Source organism: Balaenoptera borealis, assembly GCF_965194805.1.
Source record: "Balaenoptera borealis genome assembly, chromosome: 5".
In the NCBI taxonomy this organism is placed as follows: domain Eukaryota; kingdom Metazoa; phylum Chordata; class Mammalia; order Artiodactyla; family Balaenopteridae; genus Balaenoptera; species Balaenoptera borealis.
The window spans coordinates 116,392,270-116,420,257 of record NC_138862.1 but is presented as its reverse complement, the minus strand read 5'-3'; the positions used below and the strand labels follow the sequence as shown (position 1 = coordinate 116,420,257).

Here is a 27,988-nt window from a genome sequence, read left to right as displayed (position 1 = left end):
AGAATTTCTACTACCTCAAGCTCTGAGTTGACCCTTCTAGGCCCAAATTCCAGGGAGTGGAGAAGTGTGGAGTGGAGAAGAACCTGTGAGTAAGAGGAAGGTGGATGGCCCAGGAAGTCCTGTTGTAACAGGTGTGTGGGGAAACGTGTGTTTACCTCATGGGCGGGGTCCCGGAAGCCTGTTGACACTGCAGTTTGTACTTCCGTGTGCATGTGCAGTCACGAGGAGACGGTCACTCACCACATTGCCGGTGAGCCTGCACCCAGACAGGCCTGGTCACGGCCGCTTGAATCACGAAGCCCCACGGGCACAGAGGATGTGAGCTTTGTAATGGCCCACAGAATGTTCAAGGCCTGAAAAGAAAATTGATTACAGAAAAATAAAACCATAAACTAAAAATAAATGTCTAATGAAATGCTTACAAACCATAAGAGCATATCACCTAGTCAACCACAAGTCAACTCACATGTAACTAATATTTAATGCGGACTGTGGGTGGATTTCCATCTCATTTAATAGGTTTGCAAAGATCTTCAACCAGCACTGAGGCAAAGGGTCTTGCTCCCTCTGTGGCAGCTGGCAGTGGGGACCGGATTAAAAGTGCCAGAGGATTTGCATAGAGAGGAGGGCTCATGGGTGGGCACCACAGACCCTTAAAGGGGGGCAGAGTGACAAAGGGGGCCCTATCAAAGATGCCCCTACGTTCCCCAAAGTGAGCCCTTCCCTCTGGCTCCTTAAATCTTAAGTAAAATTCCAAAAGTTACAGTTTTGGTGCAATTGAATTTCTTGCAGAAGTCAGCAAGGGGAGTGGGTGGGGGATTGAGGAGGGAGGTTTGCCTCTCTCTCAGCGTCTCTAAAACTGAACCCGCCTCCATCTACAGTTGACAGTACCTAGGTTAGGGACACCCACCCTCCACGCAGCGGAAAATTCGCATATAATCAGCCCTCTGTATACGAGGTTCTTCCACATCCGTGATTCTGCATCCACGGATTCAACTAACAGCAGATCATGTAGTACTGTAATATTTACTACTGAAAATAATCCACATATAAGTGAACCTGCACAGTTCAAACCCGTGTTGTTCAAGCATCCACTGTACTTCTATCCTGGTGCCCAATACCTTGTAGTTCCAGGGCCACTCTCTGTCCCCCGGACAATTGCAAGATCCCCCTAATGGGTCTCCTGCTTCTCTGCCAACTTCTTTCTACCAAACAGAAACAGTGGTCTTTAAAAACCATAAAGCAGATGCCTTCAGACCACGACTAAGAATAAACTCTCGTCTCCCTTTGCCTTTCACAAAGCCTGTCGTGACCTGGCCCCAGCTGGCCACTCATCTTCATCACCAGCCCCTCTCCTGAGTGCAGTGAACCTCAGCTACACAGCCTCCCTGCATCTGCCTCAACACGTCCAGCTCGGCCCGACCTCAGAGCCTTGGCCCTGGTGGTTGTCTTTGCCCGCAATTCCTCCCCAAGACAGGCAGGCCACCCAGCTAGCCATCTGGGTCCCAGTCAGAGGTCACCTTTCAGGAGGGACTTCCCTGACCCCCCAGGGGAAATCCACTGCATCACAGGGCCTCACACCGCCCTGTCTCATTTTCTTTATCAAACTTTTCGCTCCCTGAAACTATCTTTTCTTGCACGTTTTTCTTTTATTCTTGTTTACTTCTTTGCCTGCCTCTCACCTACTAGGATGTAAATTCCTCTGGGACAGGGGCTTGCCTATGGCTGTGATGCGATTGCCTGCAATGATGCCTGGGATGTAGTAGGTGGTCAGTAAATGCTTGTTGAAAGAATGAGTAGAAAAGTGAATAAATGGGCCTGAATTGATGTGGCCCACAAGAGTGTGGAAATCATGGGAATTCTTTGAGGTCCTCCAATCAGAGGTAAACTAATTTTAACTAACCCTCCAAGGGGTCTTCAAGTAACATCTGGTTTATGTATGTATTTAATTATACCTTACCTCATTGCAAAAGAATTTGTGGGCATTTTCAAAGATACCTAGAGTGCAGTAAAATTGTTTAAAAGGAAATAGTGAATATGGAGAGGAAATTAGCATTGAAAAAATAAGATAAAATGATGGCAAGATTAGCAATTAGAATACATATCACAAAGTTCTTTCTTCCTTGACAGAAGTAGACTGTAAATTTGAACTTCTTATTAGCTAGTGACAACTTATCTACACTAACGTTCTTAAAAGTGAGAAAAAGGGTAAAACTTTACTTATTGAATTTTCACCTGTTAGCCATGAGTCATAGCAACTATGGTAACATTGAAAGTGTTTCCAATTAATTTTACTAACCTTAGTTGTAGAGCTAACTATGATTTGTTATCAATATTTACTGAACATCTGTACTCAAAGGGCTCATGCATTCCAATAAACTCATGTGCCTTCCTCATGTGCTGCCCTAATAACCTGGCAGGGTTCTAACTACTCAAAACATTTATGAGGAGCAGACCCTGCAGGAAGGTTCGTTGACAAGCCCCCTACGCGATGCAGGTCTGATGTGCCTTACTTCTAACCAGTAGAAAATTCTTACTTGAGTTTAATTTGTAGTCTCCTTAATAATATTGAGTTTCATTTTCTTCATCTGCCTTCTTGCCCCACTTTTCCAGAATAAAACCCCTCTATTGGTTTAATTTTTTTCTAACATTTATAAATTTTCCAAAATTTTTCTCATCTCTGTTTCTCTGGAAGCTTCCCGTGTTCTCCCTCTCCCTCTCCCTCTCCCCCCTTTCTCTGCTATATGCACACATTTTTGAAAGGCAGTATAGCACGGTGTTGAAAGCATGGGCCATGGACTATTGGCCAGGTTGCTTAATCTTTTTTGCTTCAGTTGTCTGTTTGCGAAACTGGGGATGATAAATTCACCTACCTCCCAGGGTGGGTGTGAGGATTAAATGTGTTTGTACACGTAAAGTGCTTGGAAGCCTGGCACATGGCGAGCACAATGCGAACTTTATGATTACATGCTATTCCCCTTTAAAGTGCCCCTCCTTTCCTGTGTCTGTCAGCAGAAACTGTATTTACTCCTGTTGTCTTCTATCTCTATGTCTCTGAACATTACTGGAATGCCTTTCCCCTCTTCTCTGCTTGGAGAACTCCTATTCATCCTTCAAAACTAATCTTATATGTTTCCTTCTGCAGAAAATCTTTCGTTTTTTGTTTTTTTTTAATAAATTTATTATTTATTTATTTATTTATGGCTGTGTTGGCCCTTCGTTTCTGTGCGAGGGCTTTCTCTAGTTGCGGCGAGTGGGGGCCACTCTTCATCGCGGTGCGCGGGCCTCTCACTATCGTGGCCTCTCTTGTTGCGGAGCACAGGCTCCAGACGCGTAGGCTCAGTAGTTGTGGCGCATGGGCCTAGTTGCTCCGCGGCATGTGGGATCTTCCCAGACCAGGGCTCGAACCCATGTCCCCTGCATTGTCAGGCAGATTCTCAACCACTGCACCACCAGGGAAGCCCCCAGAAAATCTTTCTTAATTGACACACCCAACCCCTCCCCTAGCAGCCTGTGTGCACCTCTCTATCACAGCATTTAGAATACTGTGAGGTATTATCTTTTTGCTTGTCTGTCTCTACAAAGGACTATTGAGACAAAGGCTGGAATTTAACCCTTTGTGTCTTCAATGTCTAGTACATTGCTTGCTACATAGCGGTTGCCCAGTTCTAGGTTGTTTGAACTAAAATGAGTACAGAACTGATCCCATGGGAAAAAATCAGTCAACAAAATGACAGCATCACATTTCTTATATGTTCCATACCTAAGCATTCCAGTATCATGTTTGCTTTTCTGGCTGGGACTAAAAGAAACTATGTATTCTTAATCTTTATCATTTAAATAAATTAAGATTTAACTCATCATAATAGGAGACAAAGTCCTATTTCCCTTGCAAACACATTTCAGGAAAGTGGCATAAGCGTTGGACCCTTTACTGGGCCCTGGATTCAAACCTTACTTCTGCCCCTCCTAGCTGCGAAATTTAGGGCAAAGTAGTTCACTTTCCTGGATTTTGGTGTTTGTATCTGTAAAATGGACATTGTGATGCTTGTCTCCCTCTCACACTTCTTGTGAAGATCAGTCGTGACAGTAGATGTGAATGTGCTTTTAGAACAGCATATCATCTCTCTGCGGATGTTAAATAGTATGTTATTTGGGGAGAAATCTTGGTGTCTAGATTTAGGCACCTATCTAACTAAGGGGTGGGAAACTCTTCTGGTTGAAAGGTTAACTGGAAATAATATTCCTTTTGAATCAAGGTTCAGCTGTGAAGCAATTTGCACATTTATATTTTCAGTCACACCATTTCATTAGCTGTTAAGAGATGTTCTAAAAAGACACTGCTGTGAGAGGCAGGGTGTTTGTTAGTGCAACCCAAACCCTTAGTAGTTCTTCAGGGCATGCTGAGTATTCCTAAGGCAGAGGATGACTATATAAAGGAAGGTGGGGACAGGGCCGAACAGTCAGGGCAAAGGCCAGTTTGCACACTCCAAACACAGCGCTGTGTGAATTATGACTATTTTTACATGGCAACTGAACCATGAAAACTTATGCATAGCGATTTGTTGGCTAGAAGATGTCTACATGCCAGTCCTTTAATTTTTCTTTGCTGCTTTCTAATTTTACTGTGATGATAACAAACGAAACCACAGCACTTCCATCAGAAACCAGAGCATGTCCATGAATAACTAACAGACTGCATACAGTTTTCCCAGTGAATTTGCAAAGCCAAACGTGGGTTGGCTTTTGTATATAAATTGCCAGTGCCCCTTTTCCATTCTGGCGGGAGCTTTCTGAAGGGAACATTACAGCTGTGATGAATAACAGTCCCTCTAAAGAAGCTGGCGTGAGGCACACATTTCATCCCGCTGAGTGGAACACCATGCCTGTCGCCAAATGTGCCGGGTCTCCCACCATTAAATAAATATATACATATGTCACTTGGCTTTGTTTCCAAGTCCTGGGTTCTATAGAAACCAAGCACTTTATTACTATTAATAATACTACAGTTACAATAGATGCAAAACCAAAGAATGGCGCTTTGTCCTTAGATGGTGCCTTTGATTACGTTTCTCATTGTTCATTACTTAATTGTTACTTACAACATCCTTTAACTCTTCGTTTACCACTACAATAAATGACGATATTCTTTCTAATATAAATTAGCTCTAATCAGCCAATATTCTAATGAGTCTATAAACATAACATATACCTCACAGGATAATAACAGTTAACATTGATTATGTGACAGATATTTTTCTAATCATCATTATCCCCATTTTACAGATAAAGAAACTGAGGCTTAGGAAGGTTAAATGACTTCTTTAACATGGCATAGGTAGAATTTGAACCCAGACCACTATGTTCTAATGCTTCTCTATGTAAGTAAAGCATAAAAGTGCTGTTCAAATTTTTTCCCAAGCAGTGGCAGAATCATAACCATTCCTGTGTAGAGAGGAGTTTTTTTCCAGAGACAACACTCATCAGTGATCTCGCAATAATTATTGTCATGACGCTTTTTTTTGAAATGCTATTTAAAAAATTAACTCAGGGTATTAGTTAGAATCAAACAAGAGAGTATGGAGGCAAATACCCAGTTTTCTGTTTCTTTTAAAAATTGTATTAGATGTAAATTTTTATTTTAAGATAACATCACTTAGCTTTTGGATGTTTCCTATAAGCTTTAAGCTATCTTTCTGACTTCTCTCTCTCCACCCCCTCACTAAACTGAAGAAGCCTATGGAAACTGCAATTCGATAGCCCAGCTCCCAACCTCACATCCACCCCATCTCCTCACCCCCAGCTACAGTGTACCTATTGCCTATGGAACCAAATCCAAAATCCTCATGTCAAAGCCCTCATCAGTGTGGCTTCATCTTACTTATCCAGTCTTATTTCCCACAACTGGTCGACATTTATCCTTACTCTCAGTCTAATCTCAATCAGAGCGACTTTTCTGTCCTTGAGACACACTGCTTATTCCTGATTCCACACCTTTGATTATACAGTCCCTGCACTATGGAACGCTCACTGCTAACATGTAAAGAAGCTTTAAGACCCATTTCTTCCTTGAAGGCAACCATTCTAGCCCATGTTGCTTTCCCCTGGTCTTCTTCCTTTTTCCCAGGTTTGATTTTTTTTTTTTTTTAATGTGTGCAATAGCTCCTCTCTTCTCCTGGAGGCTGTGAATTCTAATTGTTTCAACATTTTCTTCTGCTCTCTTCATCGTCTCTCATTGATCTACATTCCTTTAGCCTGTATATTTGTTTTGGGGTCACTTTCCTTCATATTGGATGATTTGTTCAATGTTGGTTATCCTTGGCCTCTGTTTATCTTTTAGAGGGAAGAATTAAGACGAGTGAAAGTTCTGTGTGTATGAGCAGTGTGTGTCACCTAGTGGGCTTCTCTGTAGAAGAAAAATGGCAAATTTTAATAAAAACAATGTCCTGAAATGATTTCCAAGGAAAAAGTAACCCATTCAATACCAAAGATTCATGAATAATGAAAATTTTGCTTATGAAAAAAATAACTGGGTAGATGCAGAAGGAAATTATTTAATTCTAGAGCTTAGTTTAACTGTATATTGCAGAGACAAGGTTGAAGTAATAGATCCTCAGTAAAGCAGCTCCACAGTTTATAAAAAGTATAACAGCTCTCTTAGTTCTGAACAGATAAACAAAGTTCCCTTTAAAGCAACTGTTAAGAAAATGAATCTGACAATATTTAAAAACTTATTGATGCCTGGTGGAAATTTTTGAAAAACATAACTTAGAGACAGTTCCATTAATATAGTGTACACTGCCTCACAGTTTCCTTTTTTTCTTTTTTTTAACCATCTTACAAAAATATTCATTTAAAATCACCTTGGCTCCTTAAGAGTTCTGTGGATTATAGCTTTTTTTTCCTTTTTACCTCATTGTTTCATTTTACCTGTAATTAAAACTGCAGTAAACCAGGAAGAAGTGAATGAGAAAAATATTTCTCTAGGCTGTTTTTCCTGTCTTGTTAGCAGAAAGTCTTCAAAATAGAATATTCTTAAAAGTTTTTCAGGAGATATTGAATTCACTGAGATACTCAAGGGAAATGAAACTTGTAAATGCCATCAAAGCCTCATTAACTCACTTTCACGTATTTGCCATTAAATCATTTTGTCATAATAGCCTCATTAATTCATCATTCTTGTTTTTTCCCTCTTTACCTATTCTTTTTTATTTTTATAAATTTATGTATGTATGTATTTATTTATTTATTTTTGGCTGCATTGGGTCTTTGTTGCTGTGCGCGGGCTTTCTCTAATTGAGGCGAGTGGGGGCCACTCTTTGTTGCGGCGTGCAGGCCTCTCACTGCGGTGGCTTCTCTCGTTGCGGAGCACGGGCTCTAGGCATGCGGGCTTCAGTAGTTGTGGCTCGCGGGCTCCAGAGCTCAGGCTCAGTAGTTGTGGTGCACGGGCTCAGCCGCTCCGCGGCATGTGGGATCTTCCCAGACCAGGGCTCGAACCCGTGTCCCCTGCGTTGGCAGGCAGATTCCTAACCACTGCGCCACCAGGGAAGCCCCTTCCTATTCTTTTATCATTACTTATTGGTGACCCCAATAGGTAAAAGTACCTTCGGTCTTTGTTGATTGCTAGCTCTCCTGTCTGGTTTATTTGGGGGAAGGAAGCAGAATGTTACAAATGGTGACCGCCTGGCTTCACACAGGTGCTTGGAGGACGGCTCACTGATTAATGAAAGTCTCAGTTTGAAGAAATTACTCGGCTGGTTTTTTACAGCTTGACTCTCTGCCCAATGAGGTAATGGCAGAAAGTTTTCACTTGCCTTAAAGATGATTCCTTGTACATTATATCAAAAAGGAGCTGAGGGTTGCAATTTAACTTGTAAGATATAATTTGAAATATTAAAACGGAGAAAGTGCAGCCAGCAGACAAATTGAAGTGGCAGGGGAATTCAGTACAGCTGAGGACAAAGTCATCCTGGTTCACACAGTGCTCTGAGCTGCACCTTAGTTAAACTCACTGCGGGAGGGTTTTTCTTTCTTTTTTTTCTTTTTTGGCTGCACTGTGTCTTTGTTGCTGTGCACAGGCTTTCTCTAGTTGTGGCGAGCGGGGGCTACTCTTCATTCCGGTGCGCAGGCTTCTCACTGCAGTGGCTTCTCTTGTTGCGGAGCACGAGCTCTAGGAGCATGGGCTTCAGTAGTTGTAGCACGCGGGCTCAGCAGTTGCGGTGCGTGGGCTCAGTAGTTGTGGCATTCGGGCTCAGCAGTTGTGGCTCGCAGGCTCTAGAGCGCAGGCTCAGTAGTTGTGGTGCACGGGCTTAGTTGCTCCACAGCATGTGGGATCGTCCCCGACCAGAGCTCGAACCCGTGTCCCCTGCATCGGCAGGTGGATTCTTAACCACTGCGCCACCAGGGAAGCCCACTGGGGGAGGTTTTAAACATACATTCAAAGCTGGCTCCTTTCTAGACCTAGTGAAATGAGCCTGAGAATCTGCGTATCTTTAAAGTTTCCCAGGTGATTCTAGTGCATTGTGAGGGTTGAGGACTACTGAAATAATAGGACAAGATGCATTACACAGTGAGTAGAAATAATTAAACTCGCCCTGTCCTCTCAACTCTGGGTCAGACACACCATGCGAGAAGGTGTAAAGACACAGAAGACATGGCTCTCCAGAGTTTTCTATCCTATCTGAGAGACAAGCACAGGTGAAGATAACTGAGTGCAGCATAAGGCAAAGCATAGTTAGGTGGATGCTATGCCTATAGGGATTCTGGAAATCCCTGTGGGTGTGAATAGTAAAGAGGCTTCCTACAGGGGATGCATTGAGTTGGAGCTTTGTGGTGAGCAAGGGGAGGGTGTTCATTGCAGGTGAGACAGAGAGCAAGGGAAGGAGTGTGCTCGGGGTATGAATATAGCGAGCAGACCGCACCAGGGCTGTGGTTGCGGGTTGCCCTGCTCTGCCCTCATCACCACCCTCCACCGATGCTTTGCATCAGTCTTCACTGTAACCCCTCAGTGAAGTATCATTACAGGTGGAGAAGCTGCACCTCAGAGATTTTAGGAAGCTGCTCAGTGTCTAGTCCCCTCTCCCGCCAGAGCATTCAGGCTGGGCATCCAGGTGACCTGGTCTTGAGGAACCGAGGAGGAAGGAGGGAACCCCTGTTAATCTGCAGCTGTGACACCGGTGGGGAGAGTTTGCAGGGTCAAGGTGGAGAAGCAGGAGCAAACTGACCTTTGATGCAAGAGCACCTGAGGCCCTTGTCAGGAAGCCAGGTCAAGGTGAAGAGGCTCACGAGCCAAGGTCACCAGAACCAGAGCAAGTCAGGAGTGACCCAGTGCAGCACTGGAGACAGGCAGCCCTATCTACAGCGAGGCATTTGCATGCTCCCAGAGGCAGGCTTGTGTGTGAAGCAGGAAGTTCTGACATGGTCTTCTGGATGCAACAGATATTCTGTCACCTAAAATAAATTAACATTCAAGGTTTTTTTAATATGGTTATATAAAAATGTTATATAGTATTATTTTAAGCAACATGCACTTCAACCTGCCTCACCCCGTACCTGATCCCCAGAGCTATAAGGAGACATTTTGTCACCTGGGACAAACAGATGGGCATTATTAACAGTGCACACCATCTGGCGGCTTTCCACTTTAAACCATTACTCTTGCTAAATAGATGTTAAGCTTTCAAAATCATTATTTACAATTTTTGTGCCCTCTAAGTCTCAGTGCCTTAGGTCCAAGCCTTTTCCCAAGCTCGACCCCTGGACCACCCCTCCTCCAGCCAGTAGGGGTGTGACTTGGGCATGGGGTAAGGGTATGCTGTGTACATATATGGGAATGAAGACAGCTAAGGGTTTAATGTTCTGCTTCTTAGGGTCATGAGAGAATGTAAAAGTATTAATGTTTATGTCATCCAGGAGGCCATGTCCAAAGAGTACAGACCCTTTGAGTGACGTGATGAGTCCCCTTTAGGGACCTAGGAGGGACAGGAGACTCATGGAATCAAAACAACCAAGTAGCATAGATGTGATTTGAATTTAGCGTATGTGATTCCCAAGCTGAAAGTTTCTTGCAACCGTATTATACCCTGGCTACTCAGATACCATGTGCATTGCAAAGAGACGTCAGCTGCAGTCCTTGTCCTTGCCCAGTATAGCTTTCACCTTAGCTATACTGACAGGGCTGGGATGTCTAAGAATATAAATAATGATTCCTTGCTGGCATCTGATTAAAGCCAAACAAGATGAGAGAACATTAGGTACTGAGGTAGACCAATTCTTCTGTGGTTCTCTTTGGAACCTACTGATCTAGATTATTCAAGATTGAATTTTCATTTCTATGATTTATTTCTTAATATTTGTATTTTTTGAACAGATATTATAGGCACATGGCAAAACATTTAAATGATAGAAAAAGATACACAGTAACTAATAAGTTTCCCATTTTTCTGAGTCAGGAAACAAAATTTACCTTCAGAAGACTCAAATTCAGAGACGTTAATAAAGGGGCCACTCACAGAGCTGTGGGTAGGGTTAAGGGGATTAAAAAAGGGACGTGAAGACTAGCAACAGCCAAAGAAGGAAATGTTGTTAGTGGAGCCCAGTGAGAGCTGGGACTAGTTGTGTTCCAGACAATGCACCAAAGCGGGGAGAGAGCATGGAAGAAATCGCTCTGTCTTTCCCTCTTCCCACCCTCAGATCTCCTGCTGGTGCCTCCCATTGGCCAAATCTAAGAGGAAGTCAACCAACCATCAAGGGGAACTGGATGATGGCGGCTGTGGAGGGCAGGCTCTCTGAAAGGAACAGAGGAGAGAAAGGAAAATGAGCTGAGGTGTTCTTGGGGTTGGGGACAGACCCAGAGAACAATCCACATAGCACCCCCGACCCTCAGTGCCCTGCCCCCTGCCCCCTGGCGACAATTGTTCGTGGTATTTTATAACCATCCAGAAATAGTCTATGTGCAGGCCAGCTCGTTTTCTACATAAATAGTGAACCCTTCCCCTGCTTCCCCTTGCCTTTTAGTCTTAGATTGGGCCCCTTCTAGCATCCATGGAACTATCTTGTCCTTGGAGACCAGAAGTTCTAGAAGTGTGGTCCCCAGACAGGCAGCAACACCATCACCTGGGAACTTGTTAGAAATGCAAATAAGTTACAAACTCTGGGAATAAGGCCCAGCAATACGTGTCTTAACAAGCTCTCTGGATCATTCTGATACACGCTACAGTTGGGGAACCGGCGTTCTAGACTTTCTGAATGAGGCTGGCCTCACCCGATCAAGGCTGCTGGCTGCCCCCAGGTCAATGTACCTGAGAAATCAGTGAAGAGAGAACCACATTATCAGCCTCTCAAGGCCATGTCTTTCCACTGTACCTACCAGTAAGAAAAACAAAAAGCATTAAGTATTGATTCAGTACCTGATATCAACTCTCAGGACAAACCAGAACTCCAAAACAGCATGGAAAGAAGAGACTCACTCTCTTCCTCCTGACACATTCATTCCCTTTTCTCTCTGTCTTTTTGTATGTTTAGTTCTTTGGATGCAGGTAGTGTTTTAATATGTTTGGTTGAGTATGTGATGCAATACAAGCTAAATATAATCATGGAGACGCACAGTCGCCACATGCTTAGGGTTGGCATGCGCTTGGAATCCACAATGAGACTCACTACCTGTCCTACTCCCTCAGGGCACTGACTCTGTCAGGAGGGCCCTGCCAGGCATTGCTCAGCTGTTGTTTAATGTGGCTCAAACGCTTACAGCATATAAGGCAATGGCCCACACAGAAGATGGACACCTTGTCCTCTGGAAGCTGGCAAACCAGCCTGAGGCTTGGGAGGCACTTATTAGCATTGTGATCCTAAGACCCTCAGTGTGCCTTGGCTCCCTATCTGTGGAATGGCAGTGATAGAAGCCGCTGGCTTCCACAACTCCCGGGAGCACCATTCAGGCAGAGTACGATGTGAGTAGCACCCGCTGGAGGGTGAGGGATGAATGGATGAATAAATAAGAACCCCTTCTGGTGCCTGCTACTGGGCTGAGAAGTTCCGCTGTGTGGCAAAGAGCTGTAGTGGAAAGTGCACTTTGAGTCAGGCAGTCTGGGGTTAAGTCTGGGCTTCCTTTCTTTCTTAAAATGTTGTGACTCAGGCAAGCTCATTCAACTAGAAGTATCCCTTTGACGTATCACCTAGAGGCAGTGGCTGGCACATAATTACGGCATGCAATAAATATTTGTTGAAAAAAATGAATGTATATTCATGACTCAGTTTCTTACTCTGTATAATGGGGACAATAATATAACTTATCTCATAGGGATAAATTAAGATTAGTTGAGATTTAAATATGTTAACAAATGTTTTAAAATGTTAGACACACTGGAAGGAATTCAACATGTGCAGTTATAGTAACCATGTACCAGGGAATAATTTAAATACGTCACAAAGATTGTGAACCTGGGGTACCATGTCCTGAGTCAGACTCCAGAAATAGAAATGTTCTAGATTATTCATGATTAAATTTTCATTTCTATAAGGAACTGGAGAAGCAAGGAAGAGAGAGAGAAACATTTATAATAGTGGGTGTATGATCCTGGCTGTATATTAGATTCACATGGGGAGCTTCTAAAAATTGACAATTAAGTCAAATCCTGGGTCATGGGTCTTGAGCATGGGTATTTTTAAAAACTGCTCCCTGTGATTCCAAAGTGTAACCAAGAGGGAGAACTCTGACTTATGGACACCTATTACATGCCAAGTATTGTGTTTGACGTTAGACAAATACCATCTCCTTCAGTCCTCACAACAACTCTACATATTAGTTATTTTATCCCTATTTCACAGGTGAGGAAATCAAGGATCAGAGGCTAAAGAAACATCCCCAAGGTCACAAACCAGTGTGACGGATCCTAGCATGGAAACCTAACCTGGGACCATCTGACTTCGAGGCCAGTGCCCTTTTCACTGCTTTGCACTACATCTGGAAGGATCCTGTAAGAAGGGCATCAGAAGAGGGCATTGGGCCAAGAAGAAGGAGACAAGGGAAGGCCCCAGGGACCAACTGAAGTTTGGTCACTGGGACAAGGCATAGCAGTATTACCGGAACAGAAAGGTGAAGTCCAGAATGCCCCACCTTACCTCCAACTGGTCCCCCATTGGGCTGAGCCTGGGCTTGCAGTGGGCTCACTGGCCCCCGTGCTGTACACAGAGCCCAGCAGCGTTGGACCGGTGTATGCATGTGCTTCCTCGCGTGGCAAAGGGTCATTTATAACGGAAAATATGGGAGTTGTTTTCCTTTCCAAGTAAGTGATATTTCTTGGTAAAATGCTAAGAAAATTCCTGAAAGTGTCAGAAATGGAGTTTCTAAGTGTATTTCTAGTTAAGAAAGATTGGTTTTATGGCAGTAATTGACAGCTTCCCATGTGAACCAAATCCAAAATGCTTACAAAATGTCAGAGTGTGCATCCAAGACAAACTAGCCCTCTTCAACATCTGTAATTGTGACATGGATGCAATTCTCTTTGGGTCTAGAAATTAAATTTTCATTGTGAATACCACCATCCCATAACTAACTATAAAATGTGAAACCCAAAGCTTGGATGGACACAAACCCAATGTTTCTGTTCTTCTATGAAAGAATTATATGTTTCCCCTTTAAAACTATCTCCCAAAGCAATTGGGCAGGAGTGGGGGGAATAGCACATTTTTTGGTTATAAATTCAGTTTGTTTGTTTCTCCTGGGCCCAAGCCATACATTTGAGTTGGTCATCCAGGCCATATTTCAACAATTGGATAGTCAAATAAGAGACCTTTGGGAATAAAATCTCTGCACAGTTAACTTCGTAATCATATAAGCAGTTTGGACTACCCATAGTTTTTACAAATTACCATTAAATTATTGGGAAGTGATCTAATCTTTCTGAGAGTTTCCTCATCTGTAAATGAAGGGGTATGGGGGTAGGACTTGATGATATCCAGAGACCTTTCAAGTCTAGAAATTCCACGCTTCTCTGAAACTCTACTGATTGAATTGACTCTTTAGGTCAGAATTTAAAATTATGTTTCTTTTTTTTTTCAGAAAAATGTTATTTTTATTTATTAAAAGACTGGTTCAATAGAACAATTTCCCCCAATTTTTTTGGCTTTTTATATGACAGTGATTTTGTAATGTAACTTTCTATATGGAGAACATAAAGATGATTTAGCCTCCACTCTAGCATGGGTGATAGAAATTTTTTTTTTTTTTTTTAAAGAAGCAAGTAGCAGCAAAAATTTTTTAGATTATACCAAGAGCAGTAAATGATTAAGAGAAAGACATAAATTTCAGATAAAAGTAGAAATGGAGTCTTGGACAGCTTGAACATGAAATTAATAAAAAGTAAAATACCTGACCACATTGAAAAAGATTTAAATTTCTTGCCAGTTTCACACAAAATACTGACGTCAACTAAGATAACAAAAACTAATAATATGCCACCACAACCTGGGCATCAGCAACAAACTAGTTAATAGGGGTCATTAATTTAAAGAGTATTTAAGACTAGTTACTACCCAAGAAAACTTGAAATGTTCTGAAATTTTATAGCTTATATGTGAAAGAAACTTGGGAGAGAACTTCCCAAATTTGATAACGATCCTAAAAACGTACTTCACCTTACCATTAACAAGGTATAAAACTTAAAGAAAAATTTCCAAGCCATCTAAAATAATGTCTCTTAAACTAAGGACCGGGCTCCAAAGTAGGGCTTAAAATGTAATATTGTATATTAGAAACAACAGAGACTTGAGACCCAGCCAGGCATGCGTACAAACCATAGGATGTTCTGCCACTTCCCGTGTGAACCATCACTTTGAGCCCCAGGTTCCTCCTCAATAAAATGGAAATAAGTGATAGTTATATCAGAGAGTTACTGTGAGGATTAAAGGAGAGACTATAAATATAAATAGTACAGTAGTGTTAGTAGGTGTCATTATCATTATTATGATTAATGAGATGGTCTGACTTCCTCAGCCACCTAGATTCTCCCTCTACTGTGCACTACTTTGATTTTGAAGATAAGCAATTATGTTGAGAAAGTGAGACCAGAATTAGGATGTACCACAGGTTTCTTATATAGGTGATGGCATGGGGAAGTGATAGCTCGGAAAATGTTGAGGACGAATGAGGAAGAAAAACTAATTTAGAATAACACAGCGATGTTGAATGCATGCTTCTTGCTGAGGTTTCGGAGGCTGATAACACCCCTTCCTTCCTGTTCCAAATTTGGAACTAACGGAGAGGTAGACACAAAGTCACATAGATGGAGATCAAAGTGAGACTTTGCTACTCATAAAGCTGGCTTGGAGGACAGAGATTAAGCACATAGCACATGGATCCTGACATGGCACTTAATTTAACACTCTGCACAGCTCCCTCAGAAGGGCTGCACCGCCGCGGGCCATCCCCACAAGGACCCGCTTTTCTAAGCTCACTTGTGGAGTTGCAGAGTCAGCCTCTTCTCCTGTAGCGGGAGCGCTGGGCTGAGTTCCTTCTCCCAAATGTACCGTTCAGGTAAGTCTGGCAGCCCAGGGAGGAGAGCGTGAGGGACAAAAAGAAGCTCCTGGAAGGGAAACTCAAACGTCTTTCCCCCTCCTCTCTCCTCCTGGGAGATGGAGTGGTTAATCCTTTCCTTCTATGGAAACCTAAGGGGAGGCGGGGAGGAAGTGGGCCCCCCAGCTAACATTTCTTATCTTGGATCTGCATGCTTTATGCTTGCCTGGAACTGTTGGAATGCTTTATCAAATGAAGGTGAAAGAGAATTTTATTCTCTGCTTTTTATTCCTTTCAATTGATCTTAGATATGAGAATTCTGTAGGTAAAGACTATACACACAGAAAGATATATAGATAGATGACAGATAGGTAGATATAGATGTATAGATACTTGACTACTATAGTGGATGTATTATTTTTAACATACTTTTTTTTCTCCCAAATTTTTATTTTAAATAATTTATAGGATCTCAATATTGAAGAAAATTACTTTGAAATGCTGACCTAAAATAAATAGATGGCCAGTTATTTTTCCGGCAAAAATGGGTTTATTTGGGATCAGCAGAGAATTGTAATTTGGGGTCTGTAACCATGGTGAGTCACATGCAAGTCCCAGCACAGTGAAGAAAGGAGAAATCTTATCAAGGGGAAAGGAAGTTGGGAGGGCTGGAGTAAATAAAGAGTCCATGGTTTTTCACTGGTTGAGTTATTGCCAAGAAAGAAGACGAGTCTTTTTCCTGTTGGGCTCTACTATCATGGCAGGATATGAGAGTTCTCTCTTCTGGTCTCGCAATTCAATTTTGTTTTGTTTTGTTTTGTTTTTATTAGTTACCTATTTTATACATATTAGTGTATATATGTCAATCCCAATCTCCCAATTCATCCCCCCCCACCCCCGCTTTCCCCCCTTGGTGTCCATTCGTTTCTTCTCTACATCTGTGTCTCTATTTCTGCCCTGCAAACCAGTTCATCTGTACCATTTTTGTAGATTCCACATATATGCCTTAATATACAATATTTGTTTTTCTCTTTCTGACTTACTTCACTCTGTATGAGAGTCTCTAGATCCATCCACATCTATACAAATGACCCAATTTCATTCCTTTTTATGGCTGAGTAATATTCCACTGTATATATATACCACACCTTCTTTATCCATTCGTCATCAGAAAATCTACAAACAACAAATGCTGGAGAGGGTGTGGAGAAAAGAGAACCCTCTTGCACTATTGGTGGGATTGTAAATTGATACAGCCACTATGGAGAAACAGTATGGAGGTTCCTTAAAAAAACTAAAAATAGAATTACCATATGACCCAGCAATCTCAGTACTGGGCATATACCCAGAGAAAACCATAATTCAAAAAGACACATGCACCCCAATGTTCACTGCAGCACTATTTACAATAGCCAGGTCATGGAAGCAACCTAAATGCCCATCGACAGACGTATAGTGGATGTATTGGTTATCTATTGTTGCATAACAAATTACTCTGAACACAGTGACTTAAAACAACAATAGATATTATCTCACATAGTTTCTGCAGGTCAAGAATTTGGGAGTGGCTTAGGTCGGTGGTTCTGGCTCAGGATCTCTCATGAGACTGTAGTTAAAATGCTGTCTGGGGCTGCAGGGCTGTAGTTTTTTGAAGCTTGACTAGAGCTGGAAATCCACTTCTGAGATGACTCACTCATGTGGCTGTAGGGAGGAGGCCTCAGTTCCTTGCCACGTGGATCTCTCCTTAGGGCTGCTTGAGTGACCTCATGACATGGCAGCTGGCTTACTCCAGGATGAGTGATCTAGAAGAAAGCAAAGCAGAAGCTGCAAAGTCTTTTATGACCTACCTTTGGAAGCTGCACTTTGTCATTTCTGCAATGTCTTATTAGTTAAACAGTCAACCCTTTTCAAGTGCGAGGGGACACACAGGTGCATGAAGACTGGGAGATAATTAGGGACTAATTAGGGCCATCTTGGAGGCTGACTACCAAAGTGGTTGACTCACCAAAGACTGAATTTTGTTTTCTTCACTTCTGGAGAGAGAATGGTCAGTGAATCCCATTGGTGGTCTTTGAGATGTACCAAAGCTACCTCTTGCTCTCACCTCCAGATAAAGTATTATATTATTAATCAGCATTTTGTGAATTTAGGCTGAAAAAAGAAGATGTCAGGAAGGTTGGGACAACCTTTAATACACAAATGTGGCAGTGCAGGCTATTTGTCGGGGGGGAATGCCACATGACTCTCAGACATTTTCTGAGCACTTACTTTGTACTAGGTATTATGGCTTATGTACAGGATCACACTGCCTCCTTGCCTGTGAGGTGGGACCTATTTTTCTGTTTTACAGATGCAAACTCAGGCTCAGAAAAGTGAAGTAACTTGCCTGTAAATGGTGGAGCTGGGATGTGATCTCGGATCGGTTGAACTTTAGATCAGTGCTTCCCAAACTAAGACACATACAAATCACCCGGCAGGCGGTGGGGTCGGGGGGGGGGGGTGTCCAGTTAAAGTGCAGAGTTGGTTTCAGTAGGCTTTGACCAGGGCTGGGGTTCTGCCTATCTGACAAGCCCCCAGGTGATGCTGACGCTGCCGAGGCAGGGACCTCTGTCTGGTAAGGAGGCTGCAGACGTGTCTCTGAACGACTACACCAAGGGTGAGGACTTCCAAGCAGCACAGCACCTGGCACAACTAGTTGTCAAACAAAAGGCAAAACTTCTCTGCAGAGGGGAGCTGAAACCCACTACACTCAGTCCACTATGGAAGCACCTTGCAACTGGGAAATCAGCAGGTGGGCTTATCCCACTCACCTGAGGGAAGGATGAGGGTTGGTTTGAGGGGCTCCCCTGGGAGGCGAGGATTTCCAACCATGCCCTTTCTGAGGCCTCTTCCTTTTTCTGGGGCCACATGCTCCCAGTTAGCCATTACCTGGAGGTCCCTGAAGGCCATCTGCTCTGGAGAGTGCATTTGGCACCAGGCAGGAAGCTGTGTTTCCCAACCTCACCACACTGGGCTTTCTCAGTGAAACTTCCAAGCTGAGGAAGGGAGCTGGGGTGACGAGCTCTATGTGAGTGTGTGTGGGAGTGGGAGTGGGAGTGGGGCGGTAGGGGGGACTGAAGTGGCACCCTCAGCTGGGCTGGGGAGCCCTAGCTCTCCCCTCTTTGTTTGTCGCCTACAACTGTGGCAAGAAGACCAATCCTCTAAGAATGTGTAGTATTTCCCAGAGAGACAAGATAATGAGTATTTTTCTTAGCTCATCCAGGAAGTTAACATACAATACATTCTTAATTGCATTTAGGAGCATTTATTCAATTGTAACTAGTGTAACTAGTAATTCAGAAAGTGCCCAGTAATACTAATGTTATAGCACACTTGGAGTGCTTCCCTCCGAAAGCTCCAAGCATTTCCTCAGTTAGGCTTTGAGGATGATGCTGGCGCTTGGCTCCAGAAGCAAATCTGAATTCTTGTGGACTCTGTGTCCAGCGTTCACTACCCTTTGGTTTTCTAAGGCGAGGACCCAGTGGTTCACTTTCTTTCATCTTCAGATCATTTCAGTCGTCCTCCAACGTGATTCCTATAAGCCCTGGTAGGAACTTCAGAATCAAGAGGGAGTTACTCTCCATTTCATGGCAAACCTCCCTTCCCTCCAAAGCCCAGAGCCAGGGAGACTCCTGTTTGGCATTTAGACTGGTCAGACAAACCCTGTCTGGACTTTGCCACTTTATCAGCCATATAACCGTGGGGAAATGACATGACTTTCTACACTTTAGATGGCTCATCTGTAAAATGCAGGAATGATAGTACCAGTTCGCAGGGGTTGTTGTGAGAATGAAGCGACACGTTAGCCCAGGCCTGATCCATGGCACATGTTCAGTACTTGTCAGTAATGATTATTCAGTGACTTGAGGCTCTCAGTTTTTAAAAAATGATTTACAAACTTATGGTTACCGAAGGGGAAATTGGGGGGAGGGATAAATTAGGAGTTTGGGATCAACATATACACACTACTATATATAAAATAGACAACCAACAAGGACCTACTGTATGGCACAGGGAACTATACTCAATATTTTGTAATAACCTATAAGGGAAAAGAATCTGAAAAGGAATAGAAATATATGTAATATATGTATATATTCATATGTATATATATATATGGGTTGGCCCAGAAATTTGTTCGGGTTTTTCCCATAAGAGCTTACAGGAACCCGAACGAACTTTTTAGCCAACCCAATATATAACTGAATCACTCTGTTGTACACCTGAAACTAACACAACATTGTAAATCAACTATACTTCAATTAAAAAAAAGAAAGAAAAAATAGTAATGCAAAATAGTTCTTGCTTATAGACATGTAAATTATATCCAATAGAAGATTAACTGGTTTCTGTTACCCACTGTAGAAACCATCAGTTTTGCCTTCGTTGGCATATTCATTTCGATATTCCTGATCTATAAATGTGTTCCTCCTTTGAACTGGTGGTAATACCTTACCAATTCTCTCTTTAATAACAAGCTAAATAAAATCTTAAAACTGGGTTCACTTAAAAAAGAAAAGATCAAACCTTTGGAAATAAAGCAAGAGGACGGATGACTGTGTGCTTTTCAATGTCATGTTGGACAAGTGTCCAATAGGCCTGCCTAAGGATTATGTGACACAGTAGAGAAGGAACTTAGCACCACAGTGGACTATTGATTAGGGCCCCGTTTCCTAAAATTTTGATGTTAAAAATAAGTTGCATATAATTTTTGTCTAAAAGAAAAGCAAATAATTTTTGTCCAGTGGAATGGAGATCCACAGAGGCTACAGTTGTACTGCTTTGGTTTTTTTGTCTAATTTAGCAATTTGATTTCAGCATCATGTCTCTTACTGACCATGTATACATCGATCTCAATGTATCCTTTTTTGAACCAGCTTTACCATCCTGTTGGTTCCCTCATTACTTAGTTAAATGAATCTATGACACATATACACTGTATCATAGAGTAGGAGAGTCATGTTTTACCTTTTTGAAAATTATACTTTGACGTCAGTTAATTCATCTTTCTGCTTTAGTTGCCAGAGCTGGGTTCTTTCGACTGCAACCACAATAATATTAACTAAAAGAGCTATATTTGTATTATCATAGTTATACTGTCTCTTTTATTCCAACTTCCTTATCAAGTTCTTGGCTACCAGGTGCCTCAACTTACCCTGAAATATTCTCAAGGAAACAATTCCTGAATTTACTCGAATAGTAAATTCTTACCTTCCTTTTAAGACAGCTGGTGTTTTATTTTCACTCTGTTTAATTCAGGAAATAGTTACTAAAAAAAAAATACTGACTGCAATTGCTTTTAAGAGGTGGGACTTTGGACAATTTTTTTTTCCCGTTTCTTACTTTACTATTGTCCATATTTTCTGGATCAATGATGTGCTGCACTCATAATGGAAAGGAAAAAAACCTTTTTTTAAAAAAATAGATCTTTATTGGAGTATAATTGCTTCACAATACTGTGTTAGTTTCTGTTGTACATCAAAGTGAATCAGCCATATGCATACATATGTTCCCATATCTCTGCCCTCTTGAGCCTCCCTCCCACCCTCCCTATCCCACCCCTCTAGGTCATCGCAAAGCACCGAGCTGATCTCCCTGTGCTATGCTGCTGCTTCCCACTAGCTGTCTATTTTATATTCGGTAGTGTATATATATGTTGATGCTACTCTCACTTTGCCCCAGCTTCCCCCTCCCACCCCGTGTCCTCAAGTCCGTTCTCTATGTCTACATTTTTATTCCTTCCCTGCCACTAGATTCATCAATAACTTTTTTTTTTGATTCCACATATATGCGTTAGCATACGGCATTTGTTTTTCTCTTTCTGACTTACTTCACTCTGTATGACAGTCTCTAGGTCCATCCACCTCACTACAAATAACTCAATTTTGTTTCTTTTTATGGCTGAGTAATATTCCATTGTATATATGTGCCACATCTTCTTTATCCATTCATCTGTCGGTGGACACTTAGGTTGCTTCCATATCCTTGCTATTGTAAATAGAGCTGCAATGAACATTGTGGTACATGTCTTTTTTTGAACTATGGTTTTCTGTGGGTATATGCCCAGTAGTGGGATTGCTGGGTCATATGGTAGTTGTATTTTTAGTTTTTTAAGGAACCTCCGTGCTGTTTTTCATAGTGGTTGTATCAATTTACATTCCTACCAACAGTGCAGGGGGGTTTCCTTTTCACCACACCCTCTGCAGCATTTATTGTTTCTAGATTTTTTGATAATGGCCATTCTGACTGGCGTGAGGTGATACCTCATTGTAGTTTTGATTTGCATTTCTCTAATAATTAGTGATGTTGAGCATCTTTTCATGTGCCCCTTGGCCATCTGTATGTCTTCCTTGGTGAAATGGCTATTTAGGTGGTCCACCCATTTTCTTTTTTTTTTTTTTTTAATTGTTGAGTTGTAAGAGTTCTTTATATATTCAGGATACATGGCCCTTATCAGACATATGATTTGCAAAAGCTTTACACCATTCTATGAGTTATCTTTTTTTTTTCTTTTTTAGCTGCACTGCATCTTCTGCCCATTTTCTAATTAGATTGTTTGTTTTTTTGATATTGAGCTGTTTGTATATTTTGGACATTAATCCTTCATCTATTGTTTCATTTGCAAATATTTCCTCCCATTCTGAGGTTGTCTTTTCATCTTGTTTATGGTTTCCTTTGCGTACAAAAGCTTTTAAGTCCCATTTATTTATTTTTGTTTTTATTTCCGTTACTCTGGAAGGTGGGTCAAAAAAGATCTTGCTGTGTTTTATGTCAAAGAGTGTTTTTCCTGTGTTTTCCTCTAAGAGTTTTATAGTGTCTGGTCTTACATTTATGTCTTTAATCCATTTGGAGTTTATTTTTGTGTATGGTGTTAGGTAGTATTCTAATTTCATTCTTTTACATATAGCTGTTCAGTTTTCCCAGCACCACTTATTGAAGAGGCTGTCTTTTCTCCATTGTATGTTCTTGCCTCCTTTGTCGCAAATTCGGTGACCATATGTGCATGGGTGTATCTCTGGACATTCTATCCTGTACGACTGATCTATATTTCTGTTTCTGTGCCAGCACCATACTGTCTTGATTACTGTAGCTTTGTGGTATAGTTTGCAGTCGATCCTTCTCAAACTCTTCCAAATAATTGCAGAGGGAGAAACATTCCCAAATTCACTCTATGAAGCCACCATCACCCTGATACCAAAACCAGAAAAAGATATCACAAAAAAAGAAAATTATAGACCAATATCACTGATGAACATAGATGCAAAAATCCTGAACGAAATACTAGCAAACAGAATCCAACAACACAATAATAAGATCATACACCACGGTCAAGTGGGAGTCATCCCAGAGATGCAAGGATTCTTCAATATACGCAAATCAATCAATGTGATATACCGCATTAACAAATTAAGGAATAAAAACCATACAATCATCTCAATAGATGCAGGAAAGGCTTTTGACAAAATTCAACACCTATTTATGACAAAAACTCTCCAGAAAGTGGGCATAGAGGGAACCTACCTCAACATAATAAAGGTCATATATGACAAACCCACAGCAAACATCATACTCAATGGTGAAAAACTGAAAGCATTTCCTCTAAGATCAGGAACAAGATAAGGATGTCCACACTCTCCATTCTTATTCAACGTAGTTTTGGAAGTCCTAGCCACAGCAATCAGAGAAGAAAAAAAAATAAAAGGAATACAAATTGGAAAAGAAGAAGTAAAACTGTCACTGTTTGCGGATGACATGATACTGTACATAGAAAATCCTAAAGATGCCACCAGAAAACTACTAGAACTAATCAGTGAATTTGGTAAGATTGCAGAATAGAAAATTAACGCAAAGAAATCTCTTGCATTCCTATACACTAATGATGAAAAATCTGAAAGAGAAATTAAGGAAACAATCCCACTTACCTTTGCAACAAAAAGAATAAACTACCTAGGAATAAACCTGCTTAAGGAGGCAAAAGACCTGTACTCAGAAAACTATAAAACACTGATGAGAGAAATCAAAGATTCCATAAACAGATGGAGAAATATACCATGTCCTTGGATTGGAAGAATCAATATTGTGAAAATGACTGTACTACCCAAAGCAATCTACAGATTTAATGCAATTCCTATCAAACTACCAATGGCATTCGTCACAGAATTAGAACAAAAAGTTTTACAATTCGTATGGAAACACAAAAGACCCCAAATAGCCAAAGCAATCTTGAGAAAGAAAAACAGAGCTGGAGGAATCAGGCTCCCAGACTTCAAACTAAATCTTAACTTTTAAAAACATGTGTATCTACTATATTCCTAGCAGTGGGTAGAACTCAGCAGGGAACCCAATGTTCAACAATTCATTGCTCCTGTCTTTGACAGTACGAAGGTATAAACGTAGCTATGAAACAGGACAGAATACAAGTGCAGATTGAGAAAGAACACATTGTACCTATGGAGGAAAGTCTGTGGAGGGGGTGGTACAGAAAGAACCATGTTGGAGAACTTGCATTTGATAACCCCATTTATAGCTAATAGCTAGTATTTAATGTGCATTTGTTACATGCCAAGCACCCTCACAAATCCTTCACATGCATCTCATTTAACTCTCTTCATTTTTTTTATTGTGTTAAAAAAATAAGATTTACCATCTTAACCATTTTTAAGTGTACAGTTCAGCAATGTATTTTCATTGTTGTGAAACAGATATCCAGAAATTTTTCATCTTGCAAATCTGAAACTATACCCAATTATATAACAACTCCTTTTTTCCCACTTGCCCCAGGCAGTAATAACCAGCATTTCACTTTGTTTCTATTAATTTCACTATTTTAAGATAATTATGTAAGTGGAATTATGCAGTATTTGTATTTTTGTGACTGGCTTGCTTCACTTAGCATAATGTCCTCAAGCTTCATCCATTTTGCAGCATATGACAGGATTTTCTTCCTTTTTAAGGTTTAATAATATGCCATTATATGTATATAGTACATTTTGTTTATGTATTTATCTGTCGATGGACCTTTGGTTTGCTTCCACCTCTTGGTTATTATGAATAGTGCTTCTATGAACATGGGTGTGAAAATATCTCTTCAAGACCCCATTTTCAGTTCTTTTTGATGTATAACCAGACGTAGGTTTGCTAGATCATATGGTAGTTTTATTTTTAATTTTTTGAAGCCTCTAAACTGTTTTCCATAGTGGTTGCACCATTTTACAATCCTACCAACAGTGCACAAGGGTTCCAATTTGTCCACATGAAGATCAAAACTTCTTTCTTTCTTTCTTTCTTTCTTTCTTTCTTTCTTTCTTTTTCTTTCTTTTTCTTTCTTTCTTTCTCTCTTTCTCTCTCTCTCTCTCCCCTCTCTCTCTCTTTCCTTTCTTCCTTTCTTCCTTCCTTCCTTCCTTTCTTTCTTTCTTTCTTTTTCTTTCTTTCTTTCCTTCCTTCCTTCCTTCCTTCTTTCCTTCTTTCTTTCTTTCCCTTTCTTTCTTTCTTCCTTTCTTCCTTTCTTCCTTCCTTTCTTTCTTTCTTTCCATACCCATCCTAATGGGTGTGAGGTGATATCTCATTGTGGCTTTGATTTGTGTTTCTCTGATGATTAGTCATGTTATGCATCATTCCATATGCTTGCTGACCATTTACATTTCATCTTTGGAGAAACAACTATTCAAGTTCTTTGCACATTTAAAATCAGGTTATCTGATGTTTTGTTGCTGAGCTGTAGGAGGTCTTTATATACTCTGGATATTAACTCCTTATCAGATATATGACTTGCACATATTTTCTTCCATTCTGCTGGTTGCTCTTTCACTCTGTTGACTGTGTCTTTTGATACATAAAAATTTTAAAATTTGAGGTAGTCCCATTTGTCTATTTTTGCTTTTGTTACCTGTGCTTTTTGTGTCATATTCAAGAAATCACTGCCAATCCAATGTCATGAAAATTTCCCCCTTTGGTTTTTCCTCAGTTTTATAGTTTTAGGTCTTATATTAGATCTTACATTTTGAGTTAATTTTTGTGTATAGTGTAAGATAAGGATCCAACTTCATTGTTTTACATGTAGTTATCCAGTTTTTCCAACACCATTTGCTGAAGAGGCTGTCCTTTCCCCATTGGGAAGAGGACACCTCTTGGCACTATTGTCAAAGGTCATTTGACCATTTATGCAAAGGTTTATATCTTGGCTCTCTGTTCTATTCCATTAGTCTATTTGTCTGTCTTTATGCCAGTACAAAACTGTTTGATTACTGTAGCTCCATAATATATTTTGAAATCAGGAAGTGTGAGTCCTTCAACTTTGTTCTTCTTCCTCACAATTGTTTTGACTATCCAGGATCCCTTGAGATTACATATGAATTTTAGGATGAATGTATCTATTTCTGCAAAATACACTGTTAGAATTTTGACAAGGATTGTGTTGAATCTGTAGATTGCTTTGGGTGGTGTGGTCATCTTAAAATATTAAGTTTTCCAATCAATGAACATGAGATGTCTTTCCATTTGTTTGTGTCTTCTTTAATTTTTTCAGAAATATTTTGTAGTTTTCAGTGTACAAGTCTTTCATCTCCTTGGTTAGGTTTATTCTGAAGTATTTTATTCTTCCTGATGCTATTATAAGCAGAATTGTTTCTTTACTTCCTCTTTACGTTGTTCATTGTTAGTGTACAGACACAACTGATTTTTGTGTCTTGATTTCGTGTCCTTCAACTTTGACAAATTTGCTTATTAGTTCTAACAGGGGTTTTTTTTGTGTGGAATTTTTAGGGCTTTGTACATATAAGATCATGTCATCTGTGAAGAGATTCTTTTTTTCTTCCTTTTCAACTTAGATGTGTTTTATTTCTTTTCCTTGCCTTAGTGCTCTGGCTTTAATGCTCTTCAATTTGTGTATTAAAACATTAAGGTGTTAGGAAATGTCTTACTACTGCAAACATTTAAGACCTTCATTTCCCAAGATTCTTGTTTTTCATGTTTTATGCACACACTTAATCCCGATGGAATCAGCAGGAAAGCTGTCTTTTACCCAGGGGTCAGAGTCCTTCCTGGTCCTAAGTCCTCTTTGGTGGAGGACTTAGGTCAAGAAAATAGTAAGGCTCTGCAGAGAACCAAGTTTGTTCATGCTGAAAAACAAATTATTTCTACCATTTTCTGAGGCCTTATGTCCTTACCTCCTCTAAAAATAGCTGCTCTTCTAAAATTGCACTCTCCCATATTTCTGCACATATACCCCCTCGCCAGTTATGATACTTTAAAAATTGTCTTAAATATTTCATAATTGTTATAATGCCCAGCCAATGTTAAGAATTTTTTATGGAGTCCAATACAGTCATTTCAACCATATATATGATATATGATGTTATACAGCACTGTATGCTGTCATTATTTTTCAGATGAGGAAATTGAGGCCCAGGAAATTTTTATATCTTAGCCAAAGTCATAGAGCTTGTGAGTAATGGTGCCAGATTTAGAACCCAGGCAGCCCAAGTCCTGAGTGCCTGCTTATCGCAAATGGCCCAATATCTAGCCTAAGCCTTACTTTTGTGTTTTAAGTGATCCTAAAAATGAATTCTCAGAGAACATATCATCAGGATGTGGACGTGGATGTTTAAGTTGCTGGAATTTCCTTCTATCTGGTGGTTCTTCAGAGAGGCATGTTCAGATGTCTGGGAGTCAATTGGTTTTTGAAACAAGAACAAACCCCTTGATATCCATATGGAGATTTGCAATCCTGCCTACACTTTAAATTAACCTTATTGACGGATTTCCTGCCAAGCTTAGTTTCATTTATTATGCATGTTCCTTTTAGTAGGTGGAAGAAAAATTACATGAGAATTATCCTCTAAATAAAGCAATATATAAACCAGGCTCATACATTTTCTAAAGTTTATTTTTATTTGCCAAGCTTTTCTGTATTTTTTTGGGGATAAGTGTTTATTTAATAAAAAGAAAAGTGATATCTTGAAATAAGGATATCTTAGTAGTAAACAACCAGGAGTGGATCTTTTTTCTCTTTCATTCATCATTGTCAGCTGAAGACATTCTCAGCCTGCAGCTAGGGGTGAAATTTATGGCATCAAGATGGGTGAGCCACTTCACTGTTTCTTCTTGAGCTTAAAGAAATTTCAGCCTGATATTCCACACTTCCTGGATTCTAAAATGTGACACCAGATACATGTATTACAATAGTTGGGCCTAAGACTTACTGCAGGGCTGCAGAATCAGAATTCCCTGGAGGTGATGTGGGGAAAGCACTCATGGGGTGTTCCCATTTTGGGATGAAAAAATATGGATCAAGGAAGGGGGAATAAGGGAAAGTGACTTTATTTAATATTTTTTGATATTACCTAAGATAGCCAGACAATGCAGTTTGTCGGGAATACTCTTGGCTTTTGATGATCTGGGGAAAAATATTGAAAAAAGAAACTTGGGTCATTGGTA

General features: G+C 40.7%; 1 long non-coding RNA gene and 1 pseudogene across 2 annotated transcripts in view; one reads left to right on the top strand and one right to left on the bottom strand.

Moving 5' to 3' along the window:
• The window catches only part of LOC309629909 (anaphase-promoting complex subunit 7 pseudogene), a 176,951-nt pseudogene that overhangs the window by 99,904 nt on the left and 49,059 nt on the right, over nucleotides 1–27,988 (bottom strand). Inside the window, exons 2-5 of the transcript XR_014249500.1 lie at nucleotides 15,457–17,316; nucleotides 11,301–11,364; nucleotides 9,225–9,450; nucleotides 156–353 (exon numbers count right to left, since the gene is read on the bottom strand). The product of XR_014249500.1 is annotated as an anaphase-promoting complex subunit 7 pseudogene (transcript). The remainder of the gene's footprint in view (nucleotides 1–155; nucleotides 354–9,224; nucleotides 9,451–11,300; nucleotides 11,365–15,456; nucleotides 17,317–27,988) is intronic.
• On the top strand, nucleotides 11,371–13,329 carry LOC309629954. The gene is made up of 2 exons (XR_014245323.1): nucleotides 11,371–11,951; nucleotides 12,829–13,329. It is a non-coding gene; the product is annotated as an uncharacterized lncRNA (long non-coding RNA).